This window comes from Anolis carolinensis, unplaced genomic scaffold (genome assembly GCF_035594765.1).
Source record: "Anolis carolinensis isolate JA03-04 unplaced genomic scaffold, rAnoCar3.1.pri scaffold_9, whole genome shotgun sequence".
NCBI classification, from domain to species: domain Eukaryota; kingdom Metazoa; phylum Chordata; class Lepidosauria; order Squamata; family Dactyloidae; genus Anolis; species Anolis carolinensis.
Genome location: NW_026943820.1, coordinates 14,700,756 through 14,714,607, shown reverse-complemented (window position 1 = coordinate 14,714,607; position 13,852 = coordinate 14,700,756). Strand labels below are relative to the sequence as shown.

The window sequence follows — 13,852 nt, the reverse complement described above, 5'->3', positions numbered from 1 at the left end:
TTAAAAAAATATCACAATAAATAAATTTATAGGTGAATATTTTTTCTTTAAAAAATTGCACTGCGGAGACAAAACCAGTTTAAAACCAAGGCTAAAAGACCACCATCATAATGCAAGTAGATAACCATTTTTGAAAGCCAGCTTCCACATCTGGATTTTTAGTTCTTTCCTGAAGTCAACTAGAGAGGGTGCCTGTCTGATTTCTTTAGAGTGAGCATTCCAAAGCCGGGGAACCATGACCAAGAAGGCTCTTTCTCTCGTTTCCACCAGCCATGCTTGTAAGAGTGATGGCACCTTGACAAGGGGCTCCACAGAGAAACTTAAGGCCTGGGTTGGTTCATAGGGGGAGACGCGGTCATGCAAATAGGCTGGGCCCGAACCGTAATTAAGAATAATAACAACAACAATAATAATAACAACAAATAACCATATGCCTTGACATCCCAAGAATAGCTTCCATGAGTAGGAAACAAGAAGTGTTAAGTCAATGTGTAACATGACTTTTGTTCCTGGGTTATAAATGTCATTTCCCAATTGGTTCTATCATAAAAACATGGGAAGAGTTTATTAAACTGCAAAAACTTTGTCTTTGCAGGAGGGATATCCTGCAGCACATTCAGTTATTCAATGAATATCTCATCGAGTCTCAATCTATTCAACATAGTTTGTGGCAGCTACAAAAACGAAGTTTCTGGAGCAGAACAACTATTTCCAAAGTAGGTACCCCACAATGAAACAGGAAAGGAACAGAATTTTATTGAAATTTTTGTTACATAGTGTTATAATTTTGGGTTTATTTAAAATGTATATCCTTCTTTTAGGAGCGCCCAGTGTCGCAGTGGTTTAAACCGCTGAGCTGCTGAACTCACTGACTGAAAGGCTGGCAGTTCGAATCTAGGGAGCAGAGTGAGCACCTGCTGTTAGCCCCAGCTTCTGCCAATCTAGCAGTTTGAAAACATGTGAATGTGAGTAGATCAATAGGTACTGCTCTGGCGGGAAGGTAACAGCGTTCCATGCAGTCATGCCGGCCACATAACCTTGGAGGTATTTACGGACAACACTGGCTCTTCAGCTTAGAAATGGAGATGAGCACCAACCCCCAGAGTTGGACACAACTAGACTTAATGTCAGGGGAAAACCTTTACCTTTACTTATCCTTCTTTTATCCCAAAGCTGGAACCCAAGGTTTAAAAAATCATACAGATAAAAACAGGGAGAGATCAAAATGCACACAAAGTCATAATGGTAAAGCACAGTTAGACCTACTGTGATATTAAAATGCTACTGAATTAAATAGCAATACGAACAAACATCTATTAAATGCATTGTGTTCAGCAGCGGTCAATTGCTGAAAGCCTAACTGAATACAAATGTGCTTATGAAAGCACCGAGGGATCCATTTCAACATCCCTTAGAAAGGCTTTCCATCACAAAGGAGCAGTCACCAAAAAGACCTCCTCCCTTGTCCCCATCAGACAGGACTATGAGGATGATGGGGCCAAGGAAAGGCTTTCCTCTGACTATTTCAGAGACCAGATAGGTGATTGAGTCTCTCCATCCGGTTCTTTCCACAATTTTATGACTTGGTGTTCTTGTAGCTGTACTCAGTGGTTTGGAACAAGATTTTCCTTCTAATATATCAAGTGTCACATAACCTCAATCTCAGTTTAGTTATATAGACTTCTGGGGAAAGTTCAGACCTTTATTTAACACGATTTTTGTTTCTGGGTTATAAATGTCATTTCCTAATTGGTTTCAATCATAAAAAATGGAAAAGGTTTATTAAACTGTAAAAACTTTGTTTTTTGTGGTAGGGACATCCTGCAGCACATTTTGCTCTGGTTTTTCAATGAATATCTCATAGTGTCTCAACCAATTCAACATAATTTGTGGCAGCCACAAAAATGAAGTTTCTGGAGTAGAACAACTACATCCAAAGTAAGGATCACACAATTAAACAGAAAATTACACTTTTAAACCAGAAACTGATTTTTTTTCAAATTTTGTCAAATAGCGTTATCTATCTTCTTAGCAGTCCATTGTATCTTGAGAACTTTCCCCCACATTTCCAATGAGTTGGTCTTCTTCCTGCCACCTTTCCAGACTCCAGCTTTCACAACCGTACACAGAAATTCAAAATACATAACATGGCAAACACTCAAAAGATATTTGAGGAATATTCAATATTCCGACAAAATACGAGGGTTGAATGAAAAGTAATGCCTCCACCTTCGTAACTCCTCAACATATGGCCATACTGGTATGCGGCAGGTACTGGCTTGTTTAGTAGACTCTCCTCTACAGTTCCACTTGGCTGGAAGCATTGAACGGTTGTGTTGTTAAAGTGCAAAGTATGGAACTCTGTACACACGGCCGGTCAATGCAACTTAAGCAACATGCAGTCATTGAATTCTTGACACCCCAAAGGAGATTCATCAGAGAATGCAAGCTGTTTATGGTGATTGTGTTTATGTGAGTCCTGTGCATCGCTGGGTGAGTAAGTTTAAAGATGTTGAAGAGGGAACATCTGACTTGCGTGACAAACAAAGAGTTGGATGTCCTGTGACAGCAACCACTGAGTTTCACAAGCAAAAGGGTGACAAATTGATTCAGGAGGATCGTCGTATCACTCAGAGAGAAATTTCAAGCATAGGCAGCATTTCACAAGAATGTGTGGGTCACATTATTGCTTTGCTTGGCTATTGGAAGATCTGTGCACGATGGGTACTGTGAGACACTGGTTGCAGAAACAGAGTGTCAACTTCTTCCGTGACAGCATCAGAAAACTTGTTCATAGTTGGCAGAAATGTATTCAATTGTCTGGTGATTATGTGGGAAAGTGAATAGTGGTAGTTAAAGAGCACATTCTAAGGATTATTTCTGCATTTGATTTATTAAACTATTTCCATCCAAACCAAAGTAACGAAGGTGGAGGCATTACTTTTCATTCAACCCTCGTACTACAGTGTTTTGGTGGAATCCTTCCAGCTTGATCAAGTCCTTGATGTCACTGACTTTTTTCATGGCTTTCCCTTTTTCATCAGCCATTTTCTCACATGGTGTTTCCATTTTGCCTATGAATCAAGAATGGAAATGTCTTCCCTGTGCAGCAGTGCAAAGCCTTATGTGATCTTGTTCTATTTACCCTGACTTCTCAGGTCTCCTCATCTCCCTCATCTCATCTCCCGTTCTATTCTTTTCACCTTCCTCCTTCCTTAAGGCATTATTAAGTTATCAGCAAACCAAACCTTGCATAGAAGATGACATGCAGAAGGAAAGGAAAGGAGGAACATAGAATAGGAGGTACTCTGTCATTGACAATGCCTCGGGAACTTGTTGGGACTAAAGCATCTATCACAATGAATACATATTGTTTATCCGCTACACTTTATTTGGCTCTGCATGATAAAAATCACTTTCCACCAGCCAGTTAGTGCCAGAAGCCACGTTCCGAGTTATTTTGTACAACGGGGGAGAGAAAAGAAAAGAAAAAGGGAAAAAGGAAATATCAAACAATAAATTATGTATGAGAATGCCACAGGAATAACAAGCAGTAACCCAATTCCATGTTTTTATTTTTAAAAAATGACTGATAAAATTAAGGCTTTTGAAAGTGTAGACAAGGGCACAATGTTTTAATTATTCAACAAGATCAAGCACAAAGGGCAGTTTTGTACAACAGCAATATTGGAGGGCCCCTTTGTATGTCCCATCCGTGGGAGCAATACATTATGTGGAAATGTGGGAAAGCGTCAATTTCGGGTGAGAAATCTCCTTCCCTTGGCAATGATCCTCACTTCTTTCCAGCTTAAAATGTGGCTTTTTATTAAAGCCTACAGGGTCTAAGAACAGATTTTGAACTGGTTTCTTTCAATTATTTCATTGTCGAATTTTATTAATTTATTAATTTTCTGCTTTTAAGCTGTTTCAATGATTCCTTATGTTTAAGGCTTTTAAACATTGGTTGTGTCTCTATGCCACCATGAGAGCCCATGATATAGAATAAGATGTAAATGTTTTGGAAAATATGAAAAATTAAAATCAGCCAGCATAGTATCTGAAGCCCTGTTCAGCATGGAAACCCATCAGTGACCTTGGAGAAGTCACACTGTCTCACCCTCAGGGTCAAATGTCCACTGCTCAGAAAATCCCATTATAGGTTCTCTTTAGGGTTGCAATAAATTAGAACTAACTGAAAGACACACATTGCTATTGCAAAACTACAGGCTGGAAAAGAAGGTGATGTTTGTTGGGAGGGATTTTCCAGCATTCCTCCCCCCCAGGTTGAACCTATCTAGAGAAAATAATGCAGCTTTTATCCTCTAATTCTTTCAGGAAATACGGCACATCTCCTAAAACAAGGTGCAATACAATCTGAGGACTTCAAAAAGTTTTAATTCATGGTTTCCTGTAAGAACTAAATTTCTTGCACATCTTTCCTGTCAGCATTCAAGTTCAGAGAAGACTTCAATGGTGGTACAGTGTTCCCTCACTAGTTCGCGGTTCACTGTTTTGCGGTTTTTCAATAAACTCTAAAAGACTATTATAAATCATAAAAAATTAAAAATTTACAGCCTAAGGAAGGAGAAGCCAAAGAGAGAGAAAAGGAGCCCAAGCGGCAACAGGAGGAGAAGGAGGTGATTTATCAACATACGATTGGTTGATAAAGACTTAAAATAGTGTATAACTACTAAAATAATGTATAAATATTAAAATAAATATAGTATCCCTACTTCACAGATTTTGACTTATTGCGGATGGTCCTGGAACCTAACCCCAGCAATAAGTGAGGGAACACTGTAGTTGTATTTTAATCTTGGATGTGTAGCAGGTAGCTAGGACCACTGTTAAAAGGACTTATGCCTGGCAAACACAAGCTAATAAAAATGGGCCAGAACAGAGGAACACTCACCAGGTTGAAGACAAGCCACAGAGTTTTACTGAATTCAGCCAAAAGGGATAGAAGTACAAGTGAATGCTTCAAAAGTGCAAGCATACCATACAGAGAAAGCATGTTGTCTTATACAAATTGATAGTGTAATGAAGTACGAATTTTTGGTTTACAGATGTTTACAGATGTTTAATTGTGTGTTTGTGTTTTAAAAGGGTAAGTATTACAGTTATTGCATCTCAGCACTCAGGGGCTGGTTGCCATGGAGAAGTAGGCAGAGCCAACTGCCGTTTTGTTGAAGAAGTGCAGAGTTTAAAAAAGGGATTCAGTCTGTGCTCTGATGAGGCACAGGGAAGATTGATCCTAGGTTGAGGGGATCAAGGAGACTCAATTGTTCATTTTGAGTTGATTTAAAATAAGTTTGGCGACTTATTTATCGTAGTCTGTGTCCTGGTAAGGAACAGAGAATCTGTGATCGTATATCACAGGGGTGACTGCGGTTTAAAAGTAGCAGAGAAAGAAGTTTCAACTACTTTCAGTAAAAGAAGTGACATTTTAGAGAATTTGACTCATTTAGTATTGTAACTGTTAATAAAAAATACCTCTAAATGAGAAACAACATTGTAACCACTAAGCTCTGTGCCTGAATAAACTTATTATTGTTCTTCCAACATCTAAGCCTCTGTCGTATATATTATAAACCAAGTTACGCTACCATCTAAAGTGAATAAGAAGAAGAAAGAAAAGAAAAGTAAAGGGTCTCCTCTCTGAGTCTTTGGTGGTTGCATCTTTACAAATTGATGGCAGTCGTTATTAGCTCCTTTACAGATAGCTATTCAAAACTCCCACTCCCTTCCCTGATTGGCCGAGAGAGGGGCCGGTCTGGATACATGCCCTGATTGGCTGAGGGTGCTGCTGACATTGCTGCCCCCTGGTGGGGATTCCCTTTGGAAGGATTTTTTAAATTTTGTGTCAAAAGCTTTGCATAAATAAACAAGGATAAAGCTGATAAAATAGAAGAAACACAAGCAACTAAATAATTTTAGACAAAATGCAGAGAAATGACAGCCAGGGATTCGCTGACCAGGGAACCAATCAACTGGTGGGACGTCCCCTGGGTGAAGATGTCATTTGTAAAGACAATGTTTAAAGAAATGATAATGAGCTCTTGATTATCTCAACTGTTCAGTTGTGTGTTTGACAAAGATTGAAGCTTTCTCAGACAAAGACATGCATCTCCTGAAACAAAAGGTGATGATCGTGGGCAATCAAAGGCTGGGCTGTGAAGAAAGAAATTCAACAAACATATATACTGTGAACCCCTGTTTCCACGGTCTGCAGTCTCTCAGCTTCAAATGGACTATTTAGCTAGACAAATAATCCTGCGCTTACCTGGGCTGACATGGGAAAATGTCTATCTCTACATGCACGAACAGTGGGATATGATGGTTGCCTGCCTGGGAAACAGCCAGAGGGATTTGCCCAACCTTCCTATTTTCGGGAAATGCCTCAGTGGGATTATGGAGAAGTGATGTCTCTGGGCTACATCTCACCTCATTTTATAAGGAAGCTTATTCACCTTTGGGACCTGACCGTTGGCTTACTGGTTTAAGGAGCAATGGACTGGTGAGGCTCTGTGGTTTTAAGTGAGATATGGGGTGTGTTTGCTGGACCACAAGTGCCATAATCCCCAATGGATGGTTGTGGGTAATGGCAGCTATAGTCCAGCAAAATTTAAAGGGCAGGACATTCCTCACCCTTGGGTTAGGGATGGAAACTGATGAACTTCAAGTTCTTTTCCTCAATACAAGTGTATGAGACAGTGCTTATATTTTGTGTTCATTGTTCGGTGTGTCTTTTTTTGCTGAATATAATTGCACTTAATCGCATTTCAAAGCAAGATGATAATTATCTGGATGTGAAATTAGCTGCTTCCAAATACAAGACCATTGGTGCTTTCTTCTTCTTCGTCGTCTCCTGGTCTTTAAAGTAGAGCAATAGTCCCCAGATCTTCACATCGTTTTTCTGTAAACATCGAGCTGTGATAAGCTTCTTTTTGAACAAGGGCTGGAATGCAATTTATTTTACATAGCTTTGCATAATAAAGTGGCATTTTAGATAACTCATTCAAAGGGCAGATAGCAATTCTCTTCAGACTTTATTAAACCGTTCTTTTCATGTTAAATTAATGTGTCAAGTATATTTGGAACAAACAAACTGAAGTATTCCCTTTTGTTTGGGGAGAAAGATATAAACTGGGTTGCGGTGATTTTATCAATTAGCTTTGTATTGAAAAGCTGTTAATAGTCTATTTCTGCAGGGCTTCCCTGTTCTATAAAAGCCAATCATTCTCGCACTCGCTTCTGTGATAAAAGTGTGATGAAAGATGTCAAATTGTGTTGTATTGACAGAAGGATGCAAATTCAAGAAAGTTTGTTTCATGAGAGCTGTGTCGCTGATTAGTTTGATCCATTTTCAATTCATAATATTTTTAGCTTCTGTTTGTAAAAAAAAAAAATCACCTTCAATTAATCTCTCACTTTCTTTCTTCTTCCCTCTCTCCCACTCATAACACTGGAAACCAGTCTTTGAATGAGAGTTGGGTTCCTTTTAGATAAACTACATCCAGTACAGCCTATCCTTTGGTGAGATTTACATAGCAAGAACTGGCAAATCCAACAAAGAAAGAGATGATAGGAAGCTGGCCAGTTTTATATTGCTAAAATTGGGGAAAATGCACCACTAAAGATGGACAGATTTGTCTGACATTTGCATATGCTAATTTATACCTATAGACTGAAAGAGTGGAATAACCTAGAAGTACAATACTAGATCTATGCACAGATCCATTTTTTAAAACAGGCTCTGGCTGTTCCGGCTCTTTTGGCTCTTTCGGCTAACTGTAATGGCACTGGTGCTGCCGCCACCTTTTTCGGCCACAACTGACTGCAGCTGCCGAAAATGACTGTTTTCTGTTACTTTCGGCTACACGTGGAGCGCAGAGAGACAGTCACGTACCCACATGAGATTTCCCTGTAAGTCCTGCATGTTGAGCCAATCAGAACAGAAGACCATGAAGTGTCTTTTAGCCAAGCTGCACCTCCATTTTTCTGCTGCAAGCAGGTTTTTGAGAGAGATCGTGCTCCTGTCTGCTGATGATTCTGTGCCAATTGCAGCTCTGCATCACTTGACTTGTATTTTTTACTCAAATATCAATAACTACGTGTTCACTTTTTACACACTTAAAAAACTGTCACCGATGGTGCCCTTCACATGATACAAGCTTCAAATGTGGGGCAGAGGTATCTTCTTGCCATTTCTAAAGCTGCCATAAAATGAGGAGGTAATGTATATCTTTTTTCAAGAATGGCTCGTGCTCCTTCAGGTGGTGTGGCTCTCACTGAAATAAGTGTTTAAAAAGGGTGCCTCAACTCAGCTTCATTGAGAGATCCCAGAACAAATGGTTTTTTTTTAAGTCTGATGCCTTATACCCAGGTGTCATTAAAGGATATAAGGAGAAAGTATCCCAGAAATGATGGTTTCTTAAGTCTGATGCCTTAAACCCAGGTGTCATTGAAGGATATAAGGAGAAAAGATCCCAGAAAGGGTGGTTTCTTAAATCCAATGCCTTAAACCCAGGTGTCATTGAAGGATATTGTCAGAACCCTGGCTGCTGGGCACCAATAACCTTACACGGAGGCCACTCTCTATCTAATATCTTTATTAAAGAAATATATAAAAGCAATAAAAACAAGTGAAGAATATAGTTCAGAAACAGACCTTTCAAAAGAGGTCAAATATAGTCCAAAAATGTATTGTCCAATAAATGATATTAGAGTTCAAAGTTTTAATCCACTTGACCAAAACACACACTCTTGCCAAGCAATAGTGTGGGGAAATGTCAGAGTCTTAGAAGTCAATGAAGCTTGACAACAAGGCTGGAAATAACTTGATTCTTGACTAGGTCCGTGACTAGAAACAAGGCAAAACGTGAAGCGTGGAACAGGGTCCGTGGTTAAACTGCAAGGCAAGGCAAGGCTCGAAAACTTGATCCGGGAAGCAAGGAACTGGGGTTACGAAGTCCACACACAATCTCTCTCCTGAAGCTGATCAATTGACTCCGCAAAGAATCTCTCGCGCCAAACCCCTATATTGGGTCTCGTTTTCCCGCCAACAATCTCTTTCCCTAGAGAACGAGAAGCGAAACCCACTCTGTCCAGATGCATTACTCCTTAGAATTTCCCAAGGGAAGCAGACCTAATCAGCCAGTTGTTTGGCAGCGATTCTTAGACTTCTCCGATTAGCTTCTCTAACTCCCCTGTCTCTAGAATAAGATTCTTTCCTGCGAAACGGAGGGGAGTTCTGCCCAGGGCCTGTTGTACTGAATTCTTGAGGGCAAACATCAACATCCGGCAGGTGAAGAGACTCCAGCTCTTGTTGAACTGGTGAAAACCCCATGTTTTCGTCTTCATCTGCCACAATAGTACTAGGAACAGGACTACAAGGCCCATGAGGCATCACAGATATAAGGAGAAAAGATCCCAGAAAGGGTGGTTTATTAAGTCCGATGCCTTAAACCCAGGTGTCATTGAAGGATATAAGGAGAAAAGATCCCAGAAAGAGTGGTTTCTTAAATCCGATGCCTTAAACCCAGGTGTCATTGAAGGATATAAGGAGAAAGGATCCCAGAAAGGGTGTTTTTTTAAGTCCGATGCCTTAAACCCAGGTGTCATTGAAGGATATAAGGAGAAAGGATCCCAGAAAGGGTAGTTTCTAGTTGAAGGAGAAAAAATGATGGAAAAGGGAGCCTGGGAAGTCCCCCCATTGCTACCAATGGACCGGATCTTCCCAGAGCAAAACCGGATCTTTCAGCTGCTGAACCGAAAAATGGAGTTTGCCCACCAGAATGCAAAGGCTCCTGAAAAACAGATTTGGGGGAGAGGTTAAAATTCAGACACCGAAAACACCACAGGGTTTAGCCGAATTGCACTCCTCTATACAACACCTCTCACTATAGAGGGGAAGACTAATAACACTATGTAACACAATTTTTGTTCCCTGGTTATAAATGTAATTTCCTAATTGATTGTATCATAAAAAGAGGGGGAAAGTTTATTAAACTGCAAAAACTTTGTCTTTGCAGGAGGGATATCATATATCATAGAATCTCAACCAATTCAACATAGTTTGTGGCAGCCACAAAAATGAAGCTTCTGGAGTAGAACAAGTACTTTCAAAGTCAGGACCACACATTTAAACACTTTTAAAGGAAATAACACTTTTAAACCAGAAACAGGGAAATGTTCAAATTTTGTTACATAATGTAATGTGAAATTTTCCCAAATAAGCATTCTTTCTTATCCCCAAGATTCTCACATTCCCCATATTTCTAGCATTGTAATAGCAGAAGACTTCAGTATTTAGAAATAAAGTTTAGGTATCCAAAGAGAAGGGAGCAGGCAAAGTGATCATGGGAATGTAAACACAATGTGAACAATTTTTGTTTTCTCTCTGGAATGATAGACATTTTGGGACCGAAGAGAAAGTCCATTGCAGGACTTATGAAGGCAATGCCATCATTTTGCCACCATCCCCAACGTAGCTCCATAAAGCCTCATTTCAGATACATCATTGTACATACATTGTGCACACCACAATTCCTTTGTGTGTGTATGACCCTCACCTATGTATACTGAGATTATTTATTTGTAGTTCACACACTCAAGAAACTTCTGATTTTGTTCCCAATGGTATTTGGGGAAATATCTAGGGGAAAAGTCATATGAGAGGATGTTTAGAATAGGTTTAGAAATACAGCATAAATCTCTAAAAGGAAGCCACTTAGTTCAATGTCTCAGCCAAATAATTTTTTTTCATGTCAGGAGCAACCGGAGCCAAATAAATAGACCAATATTAAACGGTAATTGCATGAGAGAGACACAGAAAGAATTACACCTTATCTGATTTGAAGAAGCCCTCAGTGGAAGCCTGTGGAGAATGTGAAAAAGAGAAAGAGTGAGAAAGAGAAGGTCAGCATAATACAAGCAACTGAGTTCTGTGCAAGTCCTAATGAAATAGGAGTTAATAGTCATCATCCATTACAAATGTGGCCAAATGGAGAGAAATCCCAGTGCTATGCTATGCACAATAAGTGTCTCATTTCTAAGGGACATTCAAAGCCTGGGTTCCAGGTCTGAAATCAAGCATTTGTATTCTTATATGCAACCATTGTGAAGGTCATTGTCCATCAATGTGCTTAAAACATTCTCCCTGGGAATCAAGTGTTATTTAGCTGGACAATGAGCTTCCATTTGGCCACAGGAGATGAGAGTGATTTGCGACTATTGCCCATCTCCTTGCAATCAATTTCTATTGCCATCATCAACTTATTATTCCTTGGAAACAAATCACTGGGCGGATTTCATGAAAAATATACCTATCCCTCAGAAAGACAAGTTGTTTGTATTTTGCACAGCCCGCTTTGTAGATCAGAGTCCCTGTGTTCCTGCGTTTGCTCTCAGACACATGCTACCAGTCTTATCATTTAGATACAGGTAGGAACTGCGGTGCAACTTGGGATTACTTTACCATTCTCTGATTGATGGAAGAATCCCCACCGAGGCAGAGGCAAAGCAAATCTTATCCACTGAAGGCAACAGTCCTTGAAAGATTTGTGTATGCTTTCAAGTGCCACGGAGAATTGGATCAACTCCTCAATTAAGAGCAACCTGCTGCTTCCTGGCAATAATTCCCAAAGGGTCCAGCAAGAAATTAATAAATTAATTTTCCCGTCAAAATGCTGTATGAGCTTCAGAACACTGACTTTCCAGGACTGGAATCTTTCCAGTCAGGCCAAGCTTTTTCATGGAACTGGAAGAGTTTTTCCATTTCGACATTGAGTGCGATAGGTACGGATGGAAACCCTCCTCAATCTGTCATTTCCTGGTACAGAGGAGAACCTAAATACAATTTGCCTTTGTTGTCAGCTGATAACATCTTGTTTTGTCTTGTCATGAACTCTCTGTGTGTGCTTGTGGGAGGAAAATGTGTTAGTTGCCTCCTCATATATGGCCTTTGACATCAATGAGATTTTTCTGTAGTTTTGCATCATGAGCGCTGCAGAAGGTGAGACACATCTAGTTCCTAATACAGAGCTGGCAGAGGAATTGATTACTAGTCAACAAAGTTTTCTGATAAGAGTCATTGGTCTCATAAAAAAAACCTGGAACTGGAAGGGTCTTGGAGGATATCTACCACAACTACCTATTTTGCAACTCCAAATAGATAGCTTCCACTGAGGACTATTCTATGACTAACATGGTCATAGGTTCATAGATGTCAGTGAACAGCAAAAAATATTTAAATATGGGCTTAAAGCTAGCCTTTAAAAATGTGGAATGAATACAGAGAACTGGGAAATCCTGGCCCTCAAGCATTGTAATTGGAGGTCAGCTATTTCCAACTATGGTGCTATGGATGCTGAAGACGCATGAATGGAGGGAAAAGGGAGAAATGTGCCAAGAGGAAGGTGCATCAAGCCAACCCTTGTTCCATCTCATCTTCCATCTCAAAATGTATGTCATCAATGTGAAAGACCATGTGGGTCTAGAAAAGGTCTCCATAGTCACTTTTGGACCCACCAGCAAGACTCTAACCTTGGAAGCCAATCATACTTGGCCATGTATGATAGATGAGGAGGAGGAGGAGGAGGAGGAGGAGGAGGAGGAGGAGGAGGAGGAGGAGTCATAGAATTGGGATAGCAGGATTTCCATCTTAGGCATTCCCCAACAGGTAGCTGTCCAGCCTCTTTTTAAGACACCCAAAGAAGGAGACTCCATTACCTCTCTGGATAGTTGTTTCCATTGGCAAAATGCTTATACTATCCAGAGATTCCTTCTAATGATCATCAACCTTCTTTCTTGTAACTGAAAAACATTAGACTTAGTCTCTGGTACTGTGATCTAACAGTTAGGCAGTTTCTTCTAATGTGAAGCCAAAACCTGCTTCCTGGCAATTTCATCTGTGGGAGTAACAGAAAAGAAGTTTGTTCTATCTTTTGTGAGAAAGCCCTTCAGATATTTGAAGACAGCTTTATCTCTCTTCAATCTACTCTTCTCTAGGCTAAACAAGCTCATTCAACCGTTCCTCATAAGTCTTGGCTTTCAGTTCCTTCACATGCTGCTTTTCCAATGACGACGCATACTGACTCAGACAGGAGGTGTGCTCCATGGAGGGCATGTAATTTTAACTGTTGCACATCATAGGAGGAAAAAGTCTAAGAGTGTATCGACTTTGTATGGTTAGCATTTTGATGTAAGTTCATTTTAAAGCAATACCACTTTAACTTGCATAGCTTCTTTCTATGGAATTCTTGGTGCTGCAGTTTGGTGAAGTATTGAGAATTCCTTGCCCTAGTACACTGTCCTTAGATCTCTAACTGGAGACTGTAAGCACCTTAGGTAAAGGTAAAGGTTTCCCCTGATGTTAAGTCCAGTCATGTCCGACTCTGGGGTGCTCATCTCAATTTCTAAGCCGAAGAACTGGCATTGTCCATAGACACCTCCAAGGTCATGTGGCTGGCATGACTGCATGGAGCGCCGTTAGGGTACCTTACAAAATGGTAAATTCCATGATTCCCTAAAATTGTTAGTGATATATGCAGTCTTGAGAGGAAGAAAATACCTTTCTAGCTCTTTGCTCCATTTGGTGTTGGCAAATTTTGGAAGAGGAGGTCTATTGGGTAAATATTCTTTTAGGGGTGGCAGCCCTATATTTTTGGGGGGAAACCGCTGACTAGGGATCCTCACAAGTCTCTGAAAGGGATGTTACATTAGGGAAGATGGCACTATCCCAAAAGGGGGTGAAATGGCAATTCAAAACAATGCTACTTGTGTCTTCAAATTTTGGCAATCGTTTTCGATCTCATAAAAATGAAATATTTCTCATATGAAAACTTTAGGC

At 40.0% G+C, this 13,852-nt stretch overlaps 1 long non-coding RNA gene across 1 annotated transcript; it reads left to right on the top strand.

Moving 5' to 3' along the window:
* Positions 1 to 776: 776 nt before the first annotated feature.
* Positions 777 to 5,562, top strand: LOC134293670 (uncharacterized). The gene is made up of 2 exons (XR_010000629.1): positions 777 to 965; positions 4,336 to 5,562. It is a non-coding gene; the product is annotated as an uncharacterized LOC134293670 (long non-coding RNA).
* Positions 5,563 to 13,852: the final 8,290 nt, after the last annotated feature.